General features: G+C 38.8%; 1 protein-coding gene across 1 annotated transcript in view; it reads right to left on the reverse strand.

Annotated features, from left to right (window-relative positions):
- Positions 1–429, reverse strand: part of MYH10 (myosin heavy chain 10) — a 214955-nt gene extending 214526 nt beyond the window's left edge. Inside the window, exon 1 of the mRNA XM_069104170.1 lies at positions 276–429. The gene's annotated coding sequence lies outside the window, so the exon portion shown is untranslated. The remainder of the gene's footprint in view (positions 1–275) is intronic.
- Between the last annotated feature and the right edge of the window lie 22757 nt (positions 430–23186).

A 23186-nucleotide genomic window follows, 5' to 3' on the forward strand; every position in this document is an offset into this window, starting at 1 on the left:
GGCTCCTCCCCGCGAGGGCCCCCTGCCTAAGGCCATTCCTAGGCGAGCGCGCGCGCGTCCGCGACCCCTCCCCTCGCCTCCTCCGCCTTTTCTCACCGAAACCCTTCAAGTCTCTCTCCTTCCGCCCAGACACAGAAGACCCCGGCCCCAAGCAAGCCCAGATACCCGCCGGGCCCATCCAGCGCCCTCCCGCAATCCGGCCCTCCCGGCCCAGCCAGCGAGGCGGCGATGGCGAAGAGCGACAGTGCCGGCTGGAGGCGTCCGCACCCCCTCACCTTGAGGCGCAGATGATGGCGACCGCAAGTGCCCAGCAGCGACCACAGATCCGGCTCCTCAGTCGAAAACCCACCGCTGCCTCCGCCGGGCTCCTTTAGCACTGCTGCGCCGCGCCGCCCCTCCCACGCCCACCCTCATTGGGCCAGCCCCACGCCTATCACCGCGGGTCCGTTGAAGCGTCCAACTCTGGGGCTAGACGTTAGCAAGCCCGAGAAGCGAGCCTACCCCCGGCCCACCTCCCCCGCCCCCTTACCCATCACGAATAATATTCATTGGCTCGCGTTCAACGCCCTAGCAACCGGCGCCCGCACCTCACGGGCTTCCCGCGGTGTCAGTCACTCGCTTCCAAAGAGAGGAGGCCGATGCCGAAGCTGACCGGAGCTCAGCCTTGCCCGCCGTGGGCATGCGGGACGCGTCTGGGGTTAGGAGGTGCGCGGCTGCACGGAGCCCCGGGTGGGCAGTGCCCGCCGTGGCCCGAGACTCGGAGGCTGCGGCACGCGTTTGCCCTGCGTGGTGCTGACTCTGGGCTTCAGGCATGCGGCCACGATTCATCCGGTCCGAGAAGGCCGATCCAGCCGCTGGAGCTGGGGGAGGCTCAGGCTGCAGCCCCCTGTCCGATCCTCGCCCGCCCCCTCCACGTTGTTGCCCAGCTTCCCCTCCTCCGACCCCTAGCCCCCACCCCGGGCTGCAGCCAGCTTGTCCCAGCTTTGCCTCGCCTGAGGTTCAGGTTCCCCCCTCCCCCCCGTTCTTCCCGTGGACTCCTCTCACGTTAGTGGGGCGCGTGGTTCTACGACCTTGGCTCTCGGACTGCGGGCGGAGTGGGGAGGGGCCCGCGTCTCCGCAGCTCACCTGCAGTAAAAAGGAAGAGCAAGTCCTCTCCCAATCTTGCTTTTCCCAGCCTAAACAAGACGGATTTCTGGGCAGAGAAGCCAAGCACTGCAGGGTAGATGGGTTCCTATGCTTTCCCAGAGTCGTACTGGTTTACAAAAAGGAACCGCCCAAAACGGGAATGTCCATTCTAACGGTGTATCCCATAGAAGTATGAGAGACAGGAAAAAAAAAAAATCTTGTCCCTGCTGTCATAATCGGTAATCATAATACAACAGCAACAAAGATAAATACCAAGATTTCTGCAACATTTTCTGGTTTCCTCTGGGGCTTCCCTAGAATCAATTGTACACCTTAGCCTGGGATTGGGCTTTCTGTATCTTCCATCCCTGGTCTAATCTGGTGGAGTGGAAGGAGCACTGCACTCGGAAATCTAGGTAAGCCCGAAATGGAGTCCCATTGGCATTCCATTTCATTCATTTGCTGTGTGACCTTGTGCAAATTACTTTCCCTTTTGGGGCCTCAGTTACCTCCGAAAAATGAAGGGATTGCCCCTCCCGGTTTTAATAAATCTATAATTATATTATCCGGGAGGCGTCGGGTGCCTGAAAGAGCTTGGAGCTCAGAGGCAGATCTACCTTTAAATCTAGGTTATGGTATTTAATAGCATCTTTGTGATCTGGAGCAAATCATTCAATTTACCTGAACTTCAGTTTCCTTAGCTATAAAATGTGATTAATATAAACTCTTCTAGCTATATCACAAGCTTGTCACCAGGATCAAAATAATATCTCTAAAATACTGAATTGTAAGTTGATTTATTGTCATTGATTCATATCATGTTCCTGACCTTCATCTCGAATGTCCTGAACTATGCTCCACATGAGTATTTCTTAAACATACACACACACATACACACAAATCCCACCATAAGATATTATAGATATAAAACTGAAAGATAATCTGGGAAGACAATGCCTCATTTTCCATTTGAGTAAACTGAGGCCAGACTCACCTTCCCATATGGAAGCCTCTACATGAACCTCTGGCATCTGCAACTTCTGCAGACTCATCTCCCCCGGCTCCTCTTAACACCTATGCTCCAGCAAAACTTACCGTGTGAGACTTTTTTCAAGTATGTGACATTTACCAAAAACTCACCTTATTGTTGGAGACCTGAAAAAGGAACAATTTCTTTAACCAGACAACTATAAAAATTATCTTCTAAAATTATAGCAGATGTTAAGTCTACATTACAAGGTATGAGGTGACTGAGCAATCTAAACAGTTTTTATTTTAATATTTTGGTCACCTTTTTTAATTATTTAGAATCACTTTCTGTTGCTTTGGGTCATCCCAAAAGCAACCTTCTATTTCTTTGGGCCAGTTTTCATACGAATTGTATTATTCTGTTTGAGGGCAGCTATGTTTAACCTATTTCAAACTCTTGTCCTGCAAACATATATTCTTGCTTACCTGAATGAATTCCCTGATGTAACCCAAAGAAGCTGGCAACTTTTCTATTACCCAAGGGGTTAGATGATTATTTCTGAAGGTTTTATAATTTCTTTTAAATTTAATTTCATTTTAAGTAAAACTAAGTGAAAGGAAAGATAATATAGTATTTACTTTGAAATATTATTATAATTTTGAATTAACATTGAATATGTAAGGAATGATAAAATCCTTCTTCCAACTTTTTAAACCAGTGGACAGGGACCTATAGTAGCTAATAGAAAGAATTGCCAGTGTAAGAATTTACAGATAAGTCATAAATGTACATTTGGGTGATAAAATGTCCTAGGTTGAAGCAAAATGCCTTTTATTCTCCCTCTTTTCCCTTTTCCTTCCTACCCCCCTGTGCAATAAAAACAAATTTTTGTCTAATAATATTTCTGATCACCTTTAAACCCTATTTTTGTATACTTTATCATGCTCTTGTATATCCTTGTCAGTGTATTTTTAATTTACATGGAAATGTGTTATAATTGGAATTGTTACACACTAAATGTTAAAATAGCCATGGTGATTTTCAAAAGGAAATGCTTGCAAATCATTTCGAAAAAAGCCTTTATAAACTTGGGGCCATTCTGCAGCTTCCGAGGAGAACTATGAACAAAGTTTCCACGTAGATCCTGTATCATACTTTCCTACCTTTCATGCTATTGCTCATAATAGCCATTCCTGCCTCAATTCTATCTACTCAGGCTTTCCTTATTCTTTCAGTCAAAAGCAATCTCTCCCTACTCTGAACTCCCTTTGTAGGTGTTGTAAAAATAACTTTCATTCTACCTTTAATAAAAATATTTTATATCATTCATTCTCCCCTCCCCACTTGAGTAGGATAAGGTAGTATTTTTAAAAAAAAGAGAATTGGTAGTCAAATGTCAAATACCAAAGAGGTCAAAGAAACAGAAAAAAAAATGTATTTGGCAAGAAAGAGGTCATTTATTGACTTTCAAGAATACATTTGCAATAAAGTCATGAGTTGTAAGCAAGGGTGTGCTGGTAAATATTTAACAATGGGCTGGGAGGGTGTATATACATGACATACTTTAAAGTTTAATCTGCATTATCAATGTTTTTTCCATCCCTTTCTTAAATTTAGAGAATCAACAAAACAATAAAGTCCTGACCTCAATTCTCTTTCTGTTTCTGTCACCAACTTGCTTTGTGACCTTGAGTAAGTTCTGTTTTACCTGTGCAATCCATGGGGTCCCCAGAATATCTACTCTGTTGGATTCAAGGTTCTCTGGAGGTCCACATCCACTGAAAACAGTAACTCATTAGCCCCCCACCAATTAAAGGCACTACTATAATTGGAAGGAGGGCTCCTTGAGTTTGAAGAGTTTAGAAATGACTATCAGTTTCTCCTGGCCAATCCTGTTCCTTCATTTAGCGGCAAGCACCTCTCCAACTGAGTGATTATATAATAATTCATCATCTGAACTAGGAAGTTGAAAAGGAAATCTATGCATAAAATCTGGGCATCCAAAAGAGATTTATTAAAAGATAAGCTTTTACAGTTAGCTGAAGATGAGAATGGGATACTGTGAGCCTTTAAGATTGAAGCAGTGGGTGGTACTGGGTCTGTGTGGAGACTCCAGAGAGTTCCCTATTTGTATAGGAAAAGATGCTTCTTTTTATGGGGTTCCAGAATGGTGATTGTTGGGGAGCAAGGTATGATCTGCTACCTTGCCTTCCAGATCTACACTTTGAGATGGTTGAAGAATATGATGGTACAGTCCTAGAATGTTCCCTAATTATCTTGCCAAATCAATAGGACTGTCTAAAGCCCAAATTAATGAAGGAAGGAAAGAAGAAAAGAGAGGATACGTTAATGAAAAAGCATTAAAGTAGTTAATATAGGGAAAGCACTAAGAATACAAATTTTAAAAGTGAGATAATTCCTATTCTCAAAGAGCTCACATTAAGTCCAACTGCTGGACAAATAGAAAGTACCCCAGTGCTAGTGCAAATGGCACAGATAAATACTGATCAAGTTATTACGGGGGGCGGGGGGAGAAGAAAGACACTCTTAGCTACTTTAGGAACTTAAGCAAAAGCAAAGGATAATGAAGGGGAATGAAGCAAGGGATAAATGCCAATTATCTGGCAGGTAACTTGAGTTGTCCCCTCAAATAAAGGAATCAAAGGCCTTTTAGAGACATTAATGGCTTCCTCTCTGGGAAGGCCAAATATGAAATGCTAATTCAGATTCCATACCAGAGGAAAAATAAACTTCCATTGCATAACAGTCCTAACCAGCTTTTACTTATATATTTTTTCCTTTTTTAAATTTAATTTTTTTAGTTAAAAATCATATTTTGTCTCCCTCCTACCTTCCCCCATTGAGAAGAATAAAAACAAAACCCTTCCAGCAAATATGCATAGTTAAGACAAATTCCCACATTAACCAGATCCAAAAAAGCATATGTCTAAATCTGCACTCAGTAAACTGTTTCCTTTCAGGAGATAAGTAGCAGTCCTCTGGAATCATAATTGGTCATGGCATTGATCAGAGTTTTTAAGTCTTTCATACATGTTTGCCTTTATAGTGTTGTTATATAACAAACCATTTTTCTGGTTCTGTTCATTTCACATTGTATCAGTTTATAAAAGTCATCTCAAGTTTCTCTGAAAACATCCCTTTCATCATTTCTTATGGAAAAAATAGTCTGCTAATGAATGATTATTTATTTGTTCGTTTATGCACAGAGACTAATGGTTTTTAGTTTCAAATTCTCTCCCTTCTCCTACCCAACAAGGAGGCAAGAAAAACAAAACCTATTACAAATATGCATAGTCATGCAAAATAAGTTTACACATTAGGCATAGTTTAAAAAAAACAAGGAAAAGCAAGAAAAGAAAAAAATATGCTTCAGTCTATATTCTGAGTGCATCATTTCTCTATCTAAAGAAAGATAGCATGTTTTATCATGAGTCCTTTGAAATTATGATAGGTGTTGATCAAAGTTACTAAGTCTTTTAAAGTTAATTACCTTTACTTTTTCTGTTACAGTGTAGATTATTCTGTTTGAAATCTTCCTTACTGTTCATATACCACAACTTATTCAGCCATTCCCCAGTTGATAGGTATCCCCTCAGTTTGTGATTCTTTTCCACTGTAAAAAGAGTTGCTGTACATGTTTTTGTACATATGGTCCTGTTCCTCTTTTTTTTTTTTATCTCCTTGGAGTATTGCTCTAGTACTGGTATCACTGGGTCAACTTGCTTCCAAATTGCTTTCCAGAATGGTTGGACTAATTCATAGCTTTATTAGGATGCTTGTTTTCCTACATCCCCTCTTGCACATGTTATTTTCCTTTACTATTATCTTGATCAATCTTATGGGTATGAGGAAGTACATCAGACTTGTTTTATACTTCTCAGGGTAGGTAGGTGGTATAATAGATAGAGCACTGGGCCTGGAGTCAGGAAGACCTGAGTTCATATCTGGCCTCAGACATTTATTAGCTATGTAAACCTGAACAAGTTCCATAATCCTATTTGTCTGTTTCTTCATCTGTAATGTGAGCTAGAGAAGGAAATGACACACCACTCTAGTATCTTTATCAAAAAAACCCCAAATGGGATTATGAAGAACTGGACAGGACTAAACAACAAATTAGTAGTGATTGAGTAGTCTTTCAAATGACTATTGATAACTTTGATTTCTTCCTCTGAAAACTGCCTGCCTATTCATATCCTTTGATCATTTGTCAGTTGGGAAATGGCTATTGTTATAAATTTGACTCTGTTCCCTAAATATTTTGGAAATGAGATCTTTATAAAAGAAATTTACTACAAAGATTTTTTTTCCCCCATTTCTTGCTTTTCTTATGATTTTAGATGTATTGGAAAAGTGAGGCAGGTGACTTTGCACACTCCTCCCTCACTTAAATCTGGTTCACTTGCAAGTTATGGCATCACCTTCCTGATGCTGTGGTCCTCTTTGAGAACAAAGGACAAATAACAACAACAGCTGCTTTGGTTTTGTTAATGCAAAAACTTTTTTAGTTTTATATAATTAAAAGTATTGATTTTATCTCCCATGAACCTCTCTATCTCTTGTCTTAATCTGTCTATCTTTCTATTTTTAGTCATAAAATCTTCCTCTATCCACATATCATATGGGTAATTTCTTTCCTGCTCCATTAATCTGTTTATGATATCAACCGTTATGTCTAAATCATGCACCCATCCTGAGTTTATCTTGGTACACAGTGTAAGATATTGGTCTATGCCTATTTTCTGCTAAGGTACTTTCCATTTTCCCTAATAGCTTTTGTCAAATAGTGAATTCTTGCCATAGTAGTTGGGATTTATCAAACACTGAGCTACTATGCTAAATTGTTTTTGTAAATTGAGTACCTAATCTCTTCCACTGATCAACTGTCCTACTTCTTACTCAGCATAAATTTCTATAAATTGTTTCACTGATTACAGCTTTGTAGAATTGTTTGAGATGCAGTACAACTAGGACCCCTTCCCCTTTTTTTTTTCATTAAAATGTTCTTAATGTTCTTGACCTTTTGTTCCTCCAGATTCATTTTGTTATTTTTCTTCCTAACTTCCTAACTCTTCTATAACTCTGGTAGTTTGATTGGTATGGCACTGAATAAATAAATTAATTTAGGTAGTGTTGTCATTTTTACTATTTTGGCTCAGCCTACCCATGAGCAATTAGTAGTTCTCCAACTATTTAGATTTGTTTTTATTTGTGTCAAAAGTATTTAGTAATTATGTTCATATAGTTCCTTTCCATGTCTTGGCAGGTAGATTCCCAAGTATTTTATACTGTCTATAATTATTTTAGATGGAATTTCTCTTTCTATCTCTTCCTCCTGGATTTTGTTGGTAATATACAGAAAGACTGATGGTTTGTGTGACTGTTTTATATCCTGAAGCTTTACTAAAGTTGTTAATTTCCATAATTAGTTTTTTAGTTGACTCTGTATAGGTTTATCTAGGTAAATCATCATATCTGCAAAAAGTGATAGTTTTGTTGCCTCTTTGACTATGCTCATTCCTTCAATTTATTTTTCTTGTCTTATTGCTATAGTTAGTATTTCAAGTACAATATTGAATAATGTTCATGATAATGGACATCCTTGCTTCACCCCTGATCCTATTGAAAAGGATTCTAATTTATTTCCGTTATAAATTATGCTTTCTCTTGGTTTTAGATAGGCATTACTTATCATTTTAAGTAAAGCTACATTTTTTTCTTTTGTTTCTAGTGTTTTTAATAGGAATGGATATTATATGTTGTCAAAAGCTTTTTCTGCATTTATTGAAGTAATTATGTGATTATTTTTGTTCTTGTTATTGATATGGTAAATTATAATTGGACCCTACATTCCTGGTATAAATTCAGCCTGGTCATAGTGTATGAACTTTGTAATAATATATCACTGTAATCTCCTTGCTAATATTTTATTTAAAGTTTTTGTATCCATATTCATTAGGGAAATTGTTCTACAATTTTCTTTTTCTGTTTTGACTCTCCATGTTTTAGGTATCAAGACCATATATGAGTCATGGAAGAAATGTGGCACAACTCTTTACCTATTTTTTCCAAATAGTTCATGTAGAATTGGAAGGAATTGTTCTATACATTTGGTAGAATTTGCATGTAAATTCATTTGGTCCTGGGTTTTTTTTTTCCTTAGGGAGTTCATTTAAGGATTTCTCAATTTCTTTTCCTGAGATAGAGTTATTTAAGTATTCTATTTCTTGTTATGTTACTCTAATAATCATCCATTTTGTTAAGATTGTCCTTTTTATTGACATATAACTGGACAAAAAAGCTCTTAATAGTCATTTTTATTTCCTTTTCTTTGCTTGTGAATTTGTCTTTTTAAATTTTTTATACTGGTCATTTGCTTTTATTTTTTTAAATCAAGTCTGTCAATATTTTATGTATTTTATTGGTTTTTTTCTCAATAGGTTTTAGTTTTATTTAATAGTCCAATGGGGTTTGTGTGTGTATTTACTTCAAATTTTGTTTATCTCTCCTTTGGTTTTCAATATTTCCATTTTGGTGTTTAATTGGGGATTAAATTATATTTAATTTGTTGTTTCTGTAGTTTTTTTTTAACTTGCATTCCTGATTCATTGATCTGTTCCTTCTCTTTTTTATTTATGTAAGTGTTTACAGATAGTAATTTTCCCCCAAGTAGTGGTTTGGTAGCATCTGACAAATTTTAGTATGTTTTCTCATTATCTTCAATGAAATTATTGATTTACTTCTATGATTTGTTCTTTGACTCCCTCTTTTTATGATTAGAATATTTAGTTTCTAATTAATATCTGATCTATACTTCAAAGGTCTTTTAATGAATGGAATTTTTATTGTATTATGTTCAGAAAAGAATGCATTTCATTTTTCTGCATTTTTGTTAGGTTTTTATGCCCTAAACACATGATCAGTTTTTGTGAAGGTGCCACGTGTGGCTGAGAAATAGCATGCTTATACTTCTTTCTATTCCTATTCAGTATTCTCCAGAGGTCTCTCATATCTATCTTTTCTAAAATTCTATTCATCACTTTCTTTCTTGTTTTTCATTAAATTTATCTAGGTCTGAAAGAATTGAATTCTTTCACTATTTCAGTTTTACTGTCTATTTCATCCTATAACTCATTTAACTTTTCCTTTAAGAATGTGGATGCTATGCCATTTGATGCATGTATGTTCAGTATTAATAGTATTAATATTAATTCATTGTTTATAGCATCTTTTTTTTAGCAAAATGCAGTTTCACTGTTCCCCACCCCTCTCCTCTCTCTCTCCCTTAGTTTTGCTTTGCTTTGTATGAGGTTATGATTGCCACCACACCTTTTTTTTTTTTTACTTTAGCTAAAGCATAGAAGAATCTACTTTTGTCCCTTATTTTAACTCTATGTGTATCTTACAGTTTCAGGTGTGTTTCTTGTAAACAACATATTGTTTGTTTGTGGTTTCTAACCCTTTCTGCTATCCGTTTCCATTTTATGTATGAGTTCATCCAATTCACATTCATAGTTATGATTGCTAACTATTTTTCTCTACATCTTGTTCTCTTATACTTATCTTATTTTTTTATACTGTTTCCTCCTGACCATATCTCCATCAATTTACCCCCTTATTCCATCTTCCCTTTTTCTTGATACCTTTCACTCATACTTCCCTATTGGGTAAGATGAATTTCTATACTGAAATGTATAATTCCCTCCTTGAACCAGTTTGGATGAGAGTGAGAGTCAAGCGTTGCTGCTCTCCCCATCCCACTTCTCTCCCTTCCATTGTATAAACTCTTTCTTGCCTGTCACATTTATGTGAGCTGATTTTCCCCATTCTTTTGCTCCCTTCCCTCTTCTTTCAGTGTATTCCTATTCTCCATCCTTCCCTTCCTCTTTTTAGATTATCCCAACATAATAGAAATCTTCTAACTGCTGATAAAAAAAAAAGTTCTGAGAGGATTACATGTATCCTCTCCCTATATAAGAATGTATAGTTTAACCTTGTTTGGTCTCTTATGATTTCTCTCTCATGTTTACCTCTTAATGCTTCTCTTGAGTCATTGAATGTTAAATTTTCTTCTTCTTCTTTTTGCCTTTTTGGAGGGCAATTGGGGTGAAGTGACTAGCCCAAGGTCACACAGGTAGTAAGTGTTAAGTGTCTGAGGTTGCATTTGAACTCAGGTCCTCCTGACGCCAGGGCTGCTGCTCTATTCACAGTGCCACCTAGCTGCCCCAAATGTTAATTTTTCTATTCAGATTTGGTCTTTTCTTGAAAGTCTTCTATTTCAATAAAATTGCATTTTCCCCTCAATAGAACTGTATTTAGTTTGCTAGATAGGTTATTCCTGGCTGTTATCCTAGATTCTTTCTCTTCTGGAAGCCTTTCATTTCTGGGTACTAAATCTTGTATAATCCTGGTTGTGGCTCCTTATTATTTGAATTCTTTCTTTCTGGCTACCTGCAGTATTTTTTCCTTGACTTGGGAGTTCTGGAATTTGACTACAATATTCCTGGGAGTTTTCATTTTGGAGTTTCTTTCAGAAGTTGACAGGTAAATTCTTTCAATTTCTACTTTGCCCTCTGGTTTTAAGATATCTTGAAATATGATACCTAGGCTCTTTTTGTTTATGTTTGTTTATGTATTTCAGGTAGACCAAAGATTCTTAAATTATCTTTCCTCAATCTACTTTCCAGGTCAGTTATTTTTTCTATGAGATATTTCACATTTTCCTCTTTTTTTTTTCCTTAGTCTTTTGATTTTGTTTATAATTTCTTGATATCTGTTGGAGGCATTATCCTCTATTGGCCAATTCTAATTTTTAAGGAGTTATTTTCTTTAATAATGTTTTATGCCTCATTTATAAAGCTGTTGATTCTCTTTTCATAACTTTTTTTTGCATAGCTCTTTTATTTTTTCCTCTACTGCTCTTATATGTTTTTTTAATTGCTCTTCTTTAAATCTTTCTTTAATTCTTCTAAGCATTCTCACTGGGCTTGTGTCCAGGCTGTATTTGTCTTTGAGGCTTTGATTGTAGATATTTTCAAGTCATTGTCTTCTTCTGTATTTATATCTTGAGCTTCCCTGTCATCATACCAGTGAGGTTTTATCTTTTGGTGAGGTTTATTTTGTTTGTTTGTTTGCTCATTCTTTCAGGCTACTTCTTGATTTTAGACTTTAGGTTAGTGTTGAGTTTTCCTTACTTCTCAGAGTTATGTCTGGCCTGAATTTCTGTCTTTTTCTGTGCTTCTGCTGTTTCACAGCTCAGGCAGGGGGCCTGCAAGTTTTCTGTGCTTCCAAGGTAATGTGATCTAGAGAGAGGTTTGTTCACTGCCCTCTTGGTATGATCTCTGTGAGTTCCTGACCCAGGTTTGGGTCTGTTGGATTGTGTGCCACTGAGCTTCAGCAGACTATTTCTGGACTCAGTTACTGTTAACCTGAAGGTTCAAAGTATTGAACTGCTTAACTCCCCTGTGGTGCTGGTTTCCTTCCTTGTTATTTTACTGCAGGCTTCTGTTATGGGCTAAAGGCTAGAATTGAGTCTCTCTCTACTTTTGGACTTAGAGCAACACAGCAAAGTTTTTGGAACTTCTTCCCTGATCTGTACACAGTTATATCCTCCTTCACTCACAACCTATGATTGCTCCACTCTACCCGGAAGCTATGACATTAGCTTTCAGTTGACTCTTATTCCTGTTCCCAGTGCTGGTCAGGGGTCTCCCTTATGCAGGAAGTTTATCATTCCCTGTTGTTGCCTCATTGCCAGCCTTCTCACATGAGAATAGAAATCATGTTCTTCTGTCATATCAGTGCTTTGTGTCTTCCATCTTTTGCATATCCCCTGGGGGAAGACTGCAAGGAGTTGAGTCAGGCATCTTCCATCTACCCCCCAAGCAACAACTTTCATCTGTGTCAGCACAAGGAAACCTCTAACTTCTGCTGCCAGCCCAATCTCCTTAATGGGTTGTTGTGACCCTCCAGTGCAAAGATGAGTAACCTATCCTCTAACTTCAGGCTTCTGATGTACCTATCCTTTGATGTGAGAGGAAGATGAAAATTGATAGGGAACAAGACTTCTTTCTCCTGGTGTACAAGTTCAACTTCCATCTCCAACTGTACTCTTTTCCTGCCTAATCTACAGCCTTTGGAAGGAAGAGTTTTGAGGTAGGGCTTCCCATATAATCATATGACCATGTATTTCCCATCTTATTTGGCATTTGTCTCTAGCTTAACCTCCAAATTCCATTGGGAAGAGCAGCACCTTCCATTCAATGATGAACATTCTCAAACCAGTCGTGCTCTTCACATCCCATTGACTCTAAACTCCTATAGATCATCATACAAATTTTATTCTTGATGTCTTATGGAGTCATTAGCCTGCATTCCCCCTACCACTCAATCCCTCATTTCCATCTCCCTCAACTCTCCCACCCTAAAGCTTCAAACAAACACTGCACAGCCTTTCCACTGTGCCCTCCAGAATGGCTTTTCCTTGGGCAACAAACTCACCTTCATCCTAAATCTTTTCATCTCCCATTTCCTCCATCTATTAGCTATTACTGAAACTTGGCTCCCCCATGATGACAGCTTCCTTGGCAAGCAGTACTGGCTACATCTTCACTCATTCTCCTTGGCTTATTGGTGGGGAGTAGGGGAGTTGGAATACTCCTTGTTTCCCATTGCCATTTTCAGGTTCTCCCTCTATTTCTATCACTCAGTAGCCAGTCTTCCTTCGATGTTTATGCTTTTCAGATCTATCACCCAATCAAAATCCTGGCATCTGTTATCTCTAGACCACCACCACCACCACCACCCTCCCTGCCCATGTCATTTGCCTTCCTTCCTTAATGAGTTCAGTACATGATTCCCAATTTTCCCCCACCTCAACTCCTGCCCTTGTACTAAGAGGCTTCTGTATACATATTTCCTCTCAAATAGCCTAACCATTCAGTTCTCCAACCAACTCACTTCAAATGAGCTACTCCTACACCCCACCTCAGCCATGCATAAAAATGGTCATAGTCTTTATCTTGTAATTGTCCATGAATTTTATGTTCAAGAATTCCAAAATTCCCTCAGTAGTAACCTATTGGTTTTTTGCCTCTCCCTCTGCCTTCCTGTACAAAACCCTACTCTTCCTTTGTACCATGACCTCCAATCCTTAGACCTCTCAACTATTTCCCTGCACTAGCCACTCTCTTCTCCCCATCTTGACCCCTTGGTGAACCAGTTCAATTCTATATGGTTCTCCTCTCTTGAGTCTCTAGACCCTAATCATATCACTGACTAAGCCTAGTCAAGCCTCAGCCTGAGATCTCTCACACCATTTACCACCTCAAATCCCACACACATGCTGCTAAATGAAGATGGAGAAAATGTAACCATTCTTACTGGGTCCACAACAAATTTATGTTACACAACCTTAATTGGGCCTCACTGCTGCTAGGCCATAGTACTGTACTCTCAAGAACACTGAAGAATTTTGGAATCATTTGTGAGACATGGAAGATGCTGGCCCAGCATGACATGTCCTCATCAAAGAAAGTGCTGTGCTTTATGAGCAAAGCAGAATTGTAGTAGCTCAAAAGAAATGTGAGATGTGCAAATGTTTCAAATGTTCATATGAACTATTTGTGCCTGACCTGTGGTACAGCCTTCTGAGTTCCTGTTGTTCCAATCAGCCATAGTTGGACACAAAGGTACTTTGACCCCAACGTAGTAATGTCATTTTGGTCCTCTTTGAGCACAAAGGACAACAATCAACTATACTTCTCTAATCAATTCACTATCCCATTCTCCAGAGCAGTTCTACCACATCTTTTCATCCTTCCTCAAACCTCCTATGGCTTCTCTTCCCCTCACTCTCTCAACTGAGAAAAAAGTTGAGGCCTTTCATCATGAACTCCTTCTTCTCCCTTCTTGCTCATATCTTATCACTCAGAAACCTTTTGACAATAGTGTCTTCTTTATCCCTGTCTCACAAGGTGAAGACAAAAGATGAACAGTTAACATGAAGTAACCTTCATTACCTTTGGTAAGGGTAATCCCTCTACTTGTCCAAGTGATCTCATTTCATCTTATCTCCTCCAACAGATTGCCCCCCTGTCATCTCTACTCTTTCACTATTTTCAATCTCTATCTATTGGCTCATTTCTCACTGCCCAAAAATATGCTCATGGTTACCATTCTGGAAAATTCCTCACTTGATACTTTCTTCCCCACTATCATCCTATATCTCTTCTGTCCTTTGTAGTTGAACTTTTTTAAAAGGCTATCTACAAAGGGTGTCTTCACTTTCTTTCCTCTCACTCTCTTCTCGGCCCCTTATAATCTGGCTTCTAACCTTATCATTCCACCAAAACTGCTGTCTCCAAAACTGCTAATAATCTTACAGTTACCAAATCCAATGGCCTTTTCTCTATTCTCATTCACCTTGACCTCTCTAGAGCCTTTGACCCTGTTAATCACTCTCTCCATCTCTATGCTCTCTTGCTCTCTCCTGGTTCTCCTTCTACCTCTCTGACTGCTCCTCAGTCTCCTTTGCTGGATTCTCTTCCAGATCATACTTGCTAACCATAGGTATCCTGGGCCCTTGTCTCCCTTTATACTGCTTCACTTGGAGATCTCATCAGCTCCCATGGCTTTAATTATCATCTCTATGCTGACAATTCTCAAATCTACCTATCTTGCCCCAAACTCTCTTCTGACCTTCAGTATCACATCTCTATCTGCTATATGCAGGATAAATAGGAAAAAAAATAAGAGAGGGAAGGTACTAGAGTGAAGAGGAGTTGGAAAAAGCTTCCTATAGAAGGTAAGATTTTACTTGGGATTTAAAGGAAGCCAGGGAATCCAGTAAATGAAGATGAGGAAGGACAGCATTCCAGACATGGGAGACAACCAGAGAAAATATCAGAGAGTCTAGGAACTTCCAGGAGTTCAATCCAATGTCACTGGATAGAAGATTAGGAGGTAGACCTACTGGACCTATGAGTGTCTCATTTCATCCCAAAACTTCCTCCTCCTCTTAGAGGGGGAGTTATTATCCCATTAACCACAGAGGCTCTTTCAAACTTTTTCATCTTCTTCAAACCTCCCATGGCTCCCCCTCCCCCTACATTTGATAAGAATTTCCTTTCCTTTCTTCTTCCTCACCTCACTTCACTCAGATACCTTCTGCTTCATCCCTGTCTGACTTAGAGGTGGCCTTTCTCCTTACCAAGACAAATCCCTTTATATGCTCAAGTGATCCCATCCCATCCCATCTCCTCCAGCAGATTTTCTCTCTGTTATCCTCACTGTCTAATTTATCTTCAGTCTCTCCCTGTCTACTGGCTGGTTCTCCACTGCCCATGTCTCCCATATTCTAAAACAAACAAACAAAAAAAAAAAACTGCAGGCAGAGGTAGGCCCGGAAGGGGCCTGATCAACTCAAAGGGCAAGTCTTCCCATCAACCACAAGGGCCATTACCAGGCCTATCACCAAAGGGCTGGGACTGGAAAGAGCAGGTAAGAAGCAAATACAGGGGCCCCTGTCCTGGACAGCAAACACTCCTGGGGCTACCACTTCATAGCCCAGAATTTTTTTTAAAAAGCCCCTTTCAGGACCTCCAAAGACCAGGATGACAGAGTGAACCTCACTTGCTCCAAACCCCCGCCTCTGACCCTGAAAACATAGTAACTCTTGCCCCAGGGCAAAACCCTCTACAGTAAAGGCTTGGGATCCCTAGAGGAAGGGCTTGGCTAGGGCCCTGCCTCAAAATGGGTAGAAAGCAGACTACAAAGACAAAGACTCTGGAGTCCTACTATCCTCAGAGGGAGGAGCCAAACTCAGAGGGAGACAATGTGGACTCCATACCCACAGCTGAAACATCAACAGGGAATGGGTCCCAAGCACAGAAGGCTCTCCTAGATGAGATCAAAAGGAACTTTGAAAACTGAATGAGAGAGATAGAAGACAAAATGAATAATTCTCTCAAAACCAAAATAGCAGAATTAGAAAAACATTATAATGAGGAAAACATCTCTCTAAAACGAAAAGTGTATGATATGGAAAAGGAGCTCCAAAAATTAACCAAGGAAAATGATTTGCTAAAAACTAGAATCAACCAAATGGAAACAAATAACTATGAGGAACCAAGAATTAGTCAAACAAAACAACAAGAATGAAAAATTAGAAAAAGAGATAAAATACCTCAAATAAAAAATAATTGACCTGGAAAACAGATATAGGAGAGATAATCTGAGAATCATAGGCCTACCAGAAAATCATGATGAAAAAATGAGCCTGGACAACATTCTCCAAGAGCTCATTAAGGAAAACTGCCCTGAGATACTAGAACCTGAGGGTAAAATAGAAATTGAGAGAATCCACCAGACACCTGCTGAAAGAGATCCCAAACTGAAAAGTCTTCGAAATGTTGTGGCCAAACTCCAGAACTACCAGATAAAAGAGAAAATACTTCAAGTGGCCAGAAAGAAACAATTCAAATATCGAGGGTCCACAGTGAGGATTGCACAGAATTTGGCAGCCTCTACACTGAAAGATCAGAGGCAGTGAAATACAATTTTCCAGAAGGCAAAAGAGCTCAGGTTACAACCAAGGATCACATACCCAGCGAGATTGAGCATATTCTTCCAGGCAAAGAGATGGTCATTCAATGATATAACAGAGTTCCAGACCTTCTTGATAAAAAAGCCAGAACTCAATGGAAAATTCAACATCCAATTACGAGATGCAACAGTGACTTAGAAAGGTAAACAAGGAAAACACACACACATCCTGCTATTTGATAAGAGCAAACTGGTTATAGACAAGTAGAGAGTATGAGTATAAATTACACAAAATGGCGATTTAAAAAAATCTTATTAAGGGCTACAAAGGGACTGCTATGGAAGAAAGGGAATAAATGAAGTGGAACAGGGTAAATTATGCCCCACAAAGAGGCATAAAAACTGTATAGCAGAGGAAAAGAAGGGAGGGAGCTGAGAATCATATGAACTTTTCCCTCATTGGTTCTGGTACAAGGAGGGAATAACAACCAGTTAAGCATAGGACCCTATGGAGAAGAAACACAGAAAGTATCATTTTAGAGGGAGAGAGGGGAGGGAGAGGAGCTTCGCATGAGATTTGTTCCTGTCACTCTTGGTGCGAAGAAGAAATAACATACTTCATTAAGTATAAAAATATCCTACAGGCAGTAGGAGGGGGAAAGGGCTATGAAAGGGGGGTGGGGGTGGTTTGTAGGGAGGGAAGAAGTAGGGGGAAAGGGGAGGAAAAGGGAGGGGGGCTGATAAGGGAATACTGAGGGAGGCGGTGGTCAAAAGGAAAACTATTAAGGGGGGGAAGGGAGAAGGAGGGGGAAATATGAACATTAACAGGGGCGGGAATAGGATGGAGGGAAAGAAACAGATAACAATCATAACTGCAAATGTGAATGGAATGAATTCTCCCATGAAACGGAGACGTATAGCAGAATGGATTAGAGATCATAATCCTACAATGTGCTGTTCACAAGAAACACATCTGAAACAGAGGGATACACACAGGGTAAAGGTAAAAGGCTGGAGTAAAATATATCATGCCTCAGCTAAAGTAAAAAAAGCAGGGGTAGCAATCCTTATCTCAGATAAAGCAAAAGCAAAAATTGACCTAATTAAAAGAGATAAGGAAGGAAACTATATCCTGTTAAAAGGCACCATCGAGAATGAAGCAATATCATTACTTAACATATATGCACCAAGTGGTGTAGCATCCAGATTCCTAGAGGAGAAGGGAAAGGAATTAGAGGAAGAAATAGATAGCAAAACTATACTAGTGGGAGACCTTAATCTCCCCCTCTCTGAACTTGATAAATCCAACCTCAAAATAAACAAGAAAGAAGTTAAGGAGGTGAACAGGATTTTAGAGAAGGTAGGTATGATAGATCTCTGGAGAAAACTGAATGGAGATAAAAAGGAATATACTTTCTTCTCAGCAGTTCATGGCACATACTCAAAAATTGACCACATTCTAGGACATAAAAACCTCACAATTCTATGCAGTAAGGCAGAAATATTAAATGCATCCTTCTCAGATCATGATGCAATAAAATTTATATGCAATAAAGGGCCAGGGAAAGACAGGCTAAAAACTAATTGGAAATGAAACAATTTAATACTAAAGAATGAGTGGGTCAAACAAGAAATTATAGAAACAATCAGTAATTTCATTCAAAAGAATGATAATAATGAGACAACATACCAAAATTTGTGGGATACATTAAAGGCAGTTCTTAGGGGAAGTTTTATATCCCTGAGCGCATACATGATTAAATTAGAGAAAAGGGAGGTCAACGAATTGGGCATGCAATTGAAAAACCTAGAAAAAGAACAAATTCAAAATCCCCAATTAAATACTAAATTAGAAATATTGAAAACCAAAGGAGAGATTAATAAAATTGAAATTAAGAAAACTATTGAATTAATAAATAAAACCAAGAGCTGGTTTTATGGAAAAACCAACAAAATTGATAGACCCCTAGTCAATATGATAAAAAAAAAGAAAGAAGAAAACCAAATTGTGAGTATCAAAAATGAAAAGGATGAATCTACCTCCAATGAAGAGGAAATCAAAAAAATAATTAGGAATTATTTTTCCCAATTGTATGCACATAAATTTGACAATCTTAGGGAAATGGATGAATATTTACAAACATACAAGTTGCCCAGATTAACTGAAGAGGAAGTAAATTACTTAAATAATCCCATCTCAGAAAAAGAAATTGAACAAGCCATCAGTCAACTCCCTAGGAAAAAATCTCCAGGGCCAGACAGATTTACTAGTGAATTCCATCAAACATTTAAAGAACAATTGATTCCAATACTCTACAAACTATTTGGGAAAATTAGTGAAGAAGGAGTCCTACAAAATTCTTTTTATGACACAAATATGGTACTGATACCTAAATCAGGAAGAGATAAAACAGAAAGAAAATTATAGACCAATCTCCCTCCAGAATACAGTTGCAAAAATTCTAAATAAAATACTAGCAAAAAGACTACAGCAACTTATCTCAAGAATAATACACTTTGATCAGGTAGGATTTATTCCAGGAACGCAAGGATGGTTTAATATTAGGAAAACCATCAGTATAATTGATCATATCAACAATAAAACTAGCAGAAACCACATGATCATCTCAATAGATGCAGAAAAGGCTTTTGACAAAATACAACATCCATTCCTATTAAAAACATTAAAAAATATAGGAATAAATGGAGCCTTCCTTAAAATAATAGGTAGCATCTATTTAAAGCCATCAGTAAGTATTGCATGTAATGGGGAGAAGCTAGAAGCATTTCTAGTGAAACAAGGGTGTCCACTATCACCCCTCTTATTCAATCTGGTACTAGAAATGTTAGCAGTAGCAATTAGAGAAGAAAAAGAAATCAAAGGAATCAAATCAGGCAAAGAAGAGACCAAGCTATCACTCTTTGCAGATGATAATGATGATATACTTAGAGAATCCTAGAGAATCAAGTAAAAAACTACTTGAGACAATAAATAAATTTGGCAAAGTTTCAGGATATAAAATAAACCCATACAAATCCTCGGCATTCCTATATTATTTCCAATGAAATTCAACAACAAGAGATAGAAAGAGAAATCCCATTTAAAGTTACTGTAGACATTATAAAATATTTGGGAATCGACCTGCCAAAACAAAGCCAGGAGCTATATGACCACAACTACAAAACACTTTTCACACAAATAAAGTCAGATCTAACTAATTGGAAAAATATCAATTGCTCGTGGCTGGGTCGAGCTAATATAATAAAAATGACACTTTTACCTACATTAAATTATATATTTAGTGCCATACCAATTAATTTACCAAAAAACTACTTTATAGAGCTAGAAAAAATAGTAACAAAATTCATTTGGAAGAATAAACGGTCCAGAATATCAAGGGAATTAATGAAAAGAAATGCTAGGGAAGGTGGACTAGCTATACCAGATTTCAATCTGTATTATAAAGCAGTAGTCATCAAAACTACTTGGTACTGGCTGAGAAACAGAGGAGTGGATCAATGGAATAGATTAGGCACACGAAATTCAGAAGTCAACGACTGTAGTAATCTATTGTTTGAAAAAAAAAACTGCAAAAAAAAAAAATCTCACTTGATCCATTAATTCCTGTTAGCTATTATCCCATCCTCTCCTCCATTTTGTAGCCAAACTCCTTAAGAAGACTGTCTGACCCAGCAATACCACTTCTAGGGCTGTATCCCAAAGATATCATACAAGTGGGAGGAGGACCAGTATGTACATAAATATTCATAGCAACTCTTTGTGGTGGCAAAGAACTGGAAATCAAGAGAATGCTCATCAATTGGGGAATGGCTGAACAAGTTGTAGTATATGAATATAATAGAATACTATTGTGCTGTAAGAGATGAGGAGCAGACAGATTTCATAATAACCTAGAGAGACTAATATAAACTGATGCTGATTGAGGGGAGCAGAACCAGGAGAAGAACATTGTATACAATTACAGACACATCATAACTTTGATAGACTGGGCTCTTCTCAGCAATGCAATGTTATAAGAAAACTCCAAAGGACTCATGATAGAAAAGGCTATCCATATCCAGAGAAAGAATTGTGGAGTCTGAATGTAAATTGAAGCAAACTACTTGCTCTCTTTTTCATTTTGTTTTGTTTTTTCTTCCTTGTTATTCATTCCATTGGTTATAATTCCTCTTTACAACTTGATTAATGTTTAATGTGAAGGTATATGTAGAACTTATATCAGATTGCATGCTGCCATGGGAGAGGAAGGGCAGAGAGCGTGGGGGAGAAAATTCGGAACTCAAAAACTTGTGGAACTGAATGTTGTAAACTAATAGTAAATAAATTTAAAAAAAAAAGACTGTGTCTCTACTTCCTTACCTCTCTCTCTTTTCTTAACTCTCTATAGCCTGAATTCTTACCTTATTATTCAACCAAAAATGCTCTCTCAAAAGTTATTAGTTTTGCCAAATCTAATTACCTTTCTCAGTCCTCATTCTTCTTGTCCTGGCTTTTGACACTGTCAAGTTTCCTACCCCTACTATTTCCCTGTTCTCCTCCTACCTAGCTGACCAATTCTTCTCAATCTCCTTCACTTCATCTAGATCATGCCTGCTAACCATGGGTGTCCCAAAGGGTTCTGTCCTGATCTTTCTTCTCCCTCCAGGCAGGGGGAACCTGCGACCTTGAAAATTTGTTCTGTGAAGTTTGGATTCAGTCAAAGGGTCACATATGAGGACCTAGAGGGCCACATGTGGCCTCAAGACCACAGGTTTCCCACCCCTGCTACTATCTCACTTGGTGATATCACCAGCTTCCATGGCTTCATTTATCATCTCTTTGCTGATTATTCTCAAATCTACTCATGTATTCCTAATTTCTCTACTGACCTCCCATTTCCCATCTCCAGTTGCCTATTAAGCATCTCAAACAAATGTCCTATAAACGTCTTAAACTCAACATGTCTAAAATTGAACTCCTTATCTTTCCCCCATACCCTCCTTTCTTCCTCACTTCATTATAACTGTTGAGGGAATACAATCCTCGAAGTCACCCTCAATTCCTCACTCTTTTCAGCCCTCATATCCAATTTGTTTGTTGCCAAGACCTGTCGAATTATCTTTGTAACATCTTGTATGTACACTCCCTTCTCTTCTTTGGCACTGCTACCACCCTGGTGCAGGCCTCTATCACTTTGTTCCTCCACCATTGAGATGCCTCTCCCCACTCTATCATATCCCCCACTTGACTGTCAAAGTGATACTAGAGCTCAAGTTTAATTGTCACTACCAGCTAAATAAAGCCCTTCAGGATCAAATACAAAATCCTCTGTTTATTATTCAAAGACCTTCATAAACTACACTCTGCTGCTACCTTTCCAATATTCTTACACTTTACACCACTCGATGTACTCTGTGTGATCCAGTGACATGGGCCTCCTTGCTGTTCCTCAAACAAGAAACTCCATCTCCTGACTTTGGGCGTTTTCATTGCCAGATCCCCCTGCCTGGAATGTTCTTCCTCCTCCTCTTTATCCCGTGGTTTCCCAAACTTCCTTCAAATCCCAGTTAAAATCCTACCTTTTAGAGGAAGCCTTTCCTAATAAATCCTTTTTAATACTAGTGCTTTCTTTATTTCCAATTAATTCTGTCTATAACTATTTGTACATAGTTGTTTGTATGTTCTTTCCCTGTTAGACTATATGCTCCTTGAGAGCAGGGACTTTCTTTTTGCCTTTTTTTGTTGCATCTCCAGGCACAAAGTAGGTGCTTAATAAATGTTTATTGTCTGACTGACTGAAGTAGTGTCAATATCTGGCGAGGTTTAGAGATTTAGAGTTGAAAATGAAAGGAAGAGGCACTTAGTCTTCTGACTTCCTCTCACCTTTGGAATGTGAACACTACTGGTTCTTTCCAGATCACATATTTCTCCTTCAACTGGATAACCAAGAAGGCATTGACCTGCCCTTGATCATGCTTCTACTCCTCTCCTTTGTTTTTTGGAGTTTCCCTGAGGTTCAGGTTGCTCTTTAAGCCACCTAAATATGGTTCCTTAATGACTCCATTAGTCTGTCAGGGGTGAGAAGCCTGGGACCTTGGCCTTGAGGCCACATGTGGCCTTCTAGGTCCTTGGGTATGGCCTTTTGACTGAGTCCAAGTTTTATAAAACAAAGTCTTTTATTAAGGGGATTTGTTCTGTGAAGTTTGGATTCAGTCAAAGGGCCACACCCAAGGGCCTAGAAGGCCATACGTGGCCTCTAGGCCACAGTTTCCCCAACCTTGGTAGATGTTTCATGATCCCTGTGATAGGACTAACATTTACCAGGGTTTCCCCACAACATGAGGTAGGCCCATTCCTCCTCCTTTTTCTCCCCAAAAGAAGCTAGGTTTCCCTAAAACAAGACAAAGTAGTACTGATTGGCCCTCACCTTCCTTGATGCAGTTTCCTGATCACCTAAGGGCATGTAAGTCCCACCCACATAAAGTCTGGACCTCTCAGACTTGATGGATGCCCAAGACAATTCAA

Source organism: Petaurus breviceps, unplaced genomic scaffold, assembly GCF_028583685.1.
Source record: "Petaurus breviceps papuanus isolate PSGF00001 unplaced genomic scaffold, PetGlider_PUasm1.0 673, whole genome shotgun sequence".
Classification (NCBI taxonomy): Eukaryota; Metazoa; Chordata; class Mammalia; order Diprotodontia; family Petauridae; genus Petaurus; species Petaurus breviceps.